The sequence below is a fragment of the Coturnix japonica genome, chromosome 25 (genome assembly GCF_054131305.1).
Source record: "Coturnix japonica strain WE chromosome 25, WE-NBRP24, whole genome shotgun sequence".
Taxonomy (NCBI): domain Eukaryota; kingdom Metazoa; phylum Chordata; class Aves; order Galliformes; family Phasianidae; genus Coturnix; species Coturnix japonica.
In genome coordinates, this window is record NC_140687.1 from 8043190 (window position 1) to 8047582 (window position 4393).

Consider the following 4393-nt stretch of genomic DNA (forward strand, 5'->3'; position numbering starts at 1 on the left):
TATAGCAGCTCCAGCTCTGTCTAGGTTGGAGAGCTGGAGCTGAGGTGGTGCTTTTGATGTTACACTCTTGCTTCCCTATGCAGCCAATGTGTATGCTTAAATACAGTTTTGCTTGTTCCTGGTCCAGTCTGAAGCTCTCACACTGTATCTCATGCACATGGTCTGTTAATCCTCAGCTGGATTAACAGCTAGTTTCTATTGATAATGCTGAAAGAATTCCTTTTGGCTTACTCTAAATGAAAAAGATGCAGCTATGCTTCCCATTTTAACAATGAAAATTAAGAATAGGTTTCAAGATTGAAAAAAAAAATATATCATTTATTTGCTTTCTTTATGACTCCATTTTCAGTTGACATAAATACATGACTTGCAGATTTTCAAATGGAATATATGGAGTTGCAACTAAAAGTTTGATCATGTCTCTCTACCAGACCTCTACAAGTCTCATTTTACCAGAGAGAAATATCCTCCTTCTTACTTGTGTCACCGCTTCTGGCAGTAAATACATTTGTGAGTGACTGTTTTTCAAGGCTGAAGCACAGGAAGAGTAAAATTTCATCAAAACTGTGATCAAAACCTGGAGTTCTCACTGAGAATGGCAATCACTGCCATTAAAGCAGCCTCATGTGGTTGTTTCACAGAAACAAGATCACATATCCCACTAGTTTTGTGGGTTTTTTGGTCTCTTTTTTACATGCTTTAATAATAAAGACTAAAAATTAAGTTTTGTTATTTTGTATATGCAGTGTTTCTTCCTGAAGTTCACACCTTATTGCCACTCTTGCCAGTATCAGTACAGCACAGGGCCTGCAGTCACCTCCCTACCTCCCCAGACCAAATCCATGAATCATTTGCTTCTCATAGGCCTCAGATGAAAATACTATTTTATAACAACTCTAACCACGTTAAGGACAGTGAGACACTTTAATGCAGTGCTGTGCAGTTCTACAAACTTGGCAAATACCTCTAATGCAAGAGGAATGTCTAACGTGCAGCCTGAGGTCTTCGATACCACAACTAAAGCAGATCTAAACCTGAAAATACTTACACCAGCATGTTAGTGTAAACCCTTACCTTCTCTAGTGTTAACTACGGCTTGCCATAGCATCGTGGCAAGTCTCAAAACCACAAACGTGGGGAAATAACGAATGGCAGGATTTTCAGAGTAGCCTATGGTCAGCACAGCTTGGGAATTCAGCTCTCCTAGGCCCTCCAGGAAAATGTCATCATGCATTTTCCTCACAGAATTACTTAACTAGTCTCAGGAGCTTGCAAAACCCACAGAGGTTTTTAACTAGCTTACTGAAGCAAAGGCTTGAAGGTTGTCCTGAGGGGCTTCATTCATTTTGCTTTGTTGCTGAGCTGTGGTTTCCAGTCTGTCACTTCCAGCCTTGAGCCTGAAAGAGAGACAGGCCTTGCTGTGGACATTCACAAGAGCACAACTTCTGAAAGAGCAGTCTTTATGGAGGGAAACTGACAACTTCTACTTTCAAAAACTCACGTTACTTCATTGCATTCCCTTCTATTAGAATTCAAAAAATAGCTTTTTGAAAGGAACATGCACACAATTCTCCCAGCATGGAAAAAGCAACTTCTTGATTGGCAGCCCTCCTAATTACAGGTTAGTAAAACAAGGCAACCAACTTTCATATCACTGAATCTACCCTGCTGAAACGATGCTCAGTGTGCTACAGCAACCTGAGCTCATGCCCCCACTGTAACCTTAAGCTGCTCATAGGAGCAGACACGGAATGCAGCAGCCCCATTCCTTCCCCAGTCACTGTCATAGCTGAGTGCACGCTGAAGCATCCTGAGCTACAGAAATGTCCCAGAGAAGGAATCAGCTCTCCACTCTGGGTTGTTACAGCAAAGACCTGAGCACCACTCTCTGGGAACTACGTGGAAACTTAGGATGGACATGGAGAAACCTCAGAGTCCAGAGCTTTGATGTGAGTATATGGCTTGTGTTGTCGTGTAATTTGGTGCCTGTTTACATTAAACATCCCCAATATGGCTGCAGTCTTTCATGTGGCACAAGCTTAGCAAAAGGGCCAATTCACAGTTGGGCATTGAAGGCAGGAGCTTGGGCTCCTCCTAGAATCAGGGATGGGGAGAATTCAGAAATACCCATTGCTCATCCACTGTTAGGTTCATGTCAGCTTCAGTGCAGAAACCTGCAGGGGGAGCAAAGTGTTTCTGTGTATCCACTAGAAGGCTGTTTCTAACACACTGCTTTGCCCCTCCAGCTTGTGAAAAGCACCCAGGCCTGCTAGCAGCATTATGTACCTTGAACAGCTGGCCTAGAGCTTAAGTATTTCAAGGTCTCATTGTTCAGAAGCATAAGGCAGAGGCAGCAGCAGAGGGAGGTGGGTCCAGAGGTGACAAGCCTAGAAGTAAGCAAGCCAAGAAGTAAGCAAGCCAACAGGGGTCCCTGCACATCCTTCAGAGAAAGTACCTCAGAGTACTGGGGAGATTCAGTCTTCCTCTTGCTCTGCTCCTGCTGCGGGCAGGGCACCTATGAAGAATGGACAAAGTGAGACACATTCAGTCTCTTGCAGTGAGTTTTCCTAAGTCTGTTAAGCCCTGTCATCAAAGCTTTGCCATGCTCTCTGTGGGGAAGTGCAGCTGCAAGCTTTGTTAAAAATTGGTGTTATCTAGCTTTACAACGTGAGTTTTCCAGTTATCATGTTCTGTGTTTTTTTTCAAGATTGTAATAGGGCCCTCTGTCAAAAGAAGCCCAACTCTATGCAGAGAGATGTGCATAATCAGGCAGAGCTTTCTAAAGAACAGCACCTGTTGCAGAACGGCGGGAGAAAAGCAAACGATCACACCTGTCATTGACATATGATCAGCTAATCTCGTTTATTCCTTGGCTGCGTGTACATTTATAATACGGATAATTAGCTCATACATATTGCAAAAGTGGAGCTCATCATTGGTTCCCAATTACATACCATCCCCAAGTATCTTTGCAGCTTCTTGTTATCATCCTGAAAGCTACTCCCTTGCTGAGTTCACAAAACCATGGCTAGTTTCTCACCATCCCAGGGCATCCTGTTGTTCTCACTGTCCTTGCAGGTGTTATGGCTGCTTGATTAACTGCACCGTGTTTACGACCCTTCTCAGCTAACTAGCTGTAAAAAACACTCTCTACATTTCCCTCGTTTTCTTTTAGGCTGAAAAGGCTCAGTTTACCGACCGACTAACCATATTTAACAAGCAATTCAGTTCATTTGTTCTCATGTAGTTTTATCCTGCTCCGTAGCTGCTGCTCTGTGAACTCCTTATCTTGATCCATGGCTGCTGCTCCATAAAATTCTTCTTGTATTACAACAATTTCAAGATACTGCCTATAGAATAACAACACTACTTATATTAATAACATAACTATGATAACTCAATCAAGGCCTTGATTGACAATACTCTAAAAGTGAAAAAAGAGACAAGTCAAATACAACATAACAACATTACTGTTAAACCCACTAAAAAGAACAAATATGTCTGTACTGCAACCTAAGTTTCTGCAACCTGAAAATAAATCTGTGAGGGTCCCATTGTGTTAATCTGTACCTGATTTGGAAAAGTCTTCAATTTTCATATACTCTGATACATTGATTTTTTAATGACCACTAAAATTTGTGCAATAAATGCTTTTAAGATGCTCATAACCATGCTCTACTGACTGAGTTATCCGGGCTAATAATTGATTAATGATCGCGCAATTTAATGGAATAGCATGTCAAATAGAACCAATTTTAGAGGACAAATGTACTAGAGTATCACTAGGGGCATTATTACTTACTGACCCTTGAGAAACAGCAAACCGTGTTGGTGGTGGTTGCGACAGGCTGTGCCAGCAGGGCCTTCCCTGCTTCAAAGTGCACCTTTCCTCTCTCACCCATCACAGATTCTCTCCTGCATTCAGGGTCTGAAGGATTTCTTCCAGTTGTACACCACATCCGCATGGCCAGTGCATGATATAGAGCCCAAGTGGAACACCTGCTTGGAAAACAGAATAAACTATCAAATTTAGTTCTATTAGCGTGCACTTTCCTCTAAAATGATGCATGGTTATATTTTCAGGTCCCAATTAGTTGGATGTAAGCATGCGCAGGGTCACCCTGCCATGGAGAGGATGGTGGCTGCTCCTGGGTCACAGCTGAGCCCTGTGCTGTGGGGCTGGGCAGGATGGATCACAGGCCCCATGGTTGCCCTGTGACGCACAGCACTGGGAGGTGGGGGCAACGCTGCCCTCTCAGCCTGTTCTTTTCCATTGGGATGTGTATGTCTGCGTTCGTGTGGCTGTAGCTGGGTGTACCATAGGTACTGGTGTCTCAGTACCTGTGTGGGTTGGTATCTCCCATGTGGAAGAGTGGGGGGGTGTTGATCTGGG

The 4393-nt window shown here is 43.3% G+C and overlaps 1 long non-coding RNA gene across 1 annotated transcript; it reads right to left on the reverse strand.

Annotated features, from left to right (window-relative positions):
• Positions 1-297: 297 nt before the first annotated feature.
• On the reverse strand, positions 298-4076 carry LOC146756912 (uncharacterized). Its single transcript, XR_014937221.1, has 2 exons — positions 2456-4076; positions 298-1397 (listed from the first exon to the last, which is right to left on the reverse strand). It is a non-coding gene; the product is annotated as an uncharacterized LOC146756912 (long non-coding RNA).
• Between the last annotated feature and the right edge of the window lie 317 nt (positions 4077-4393).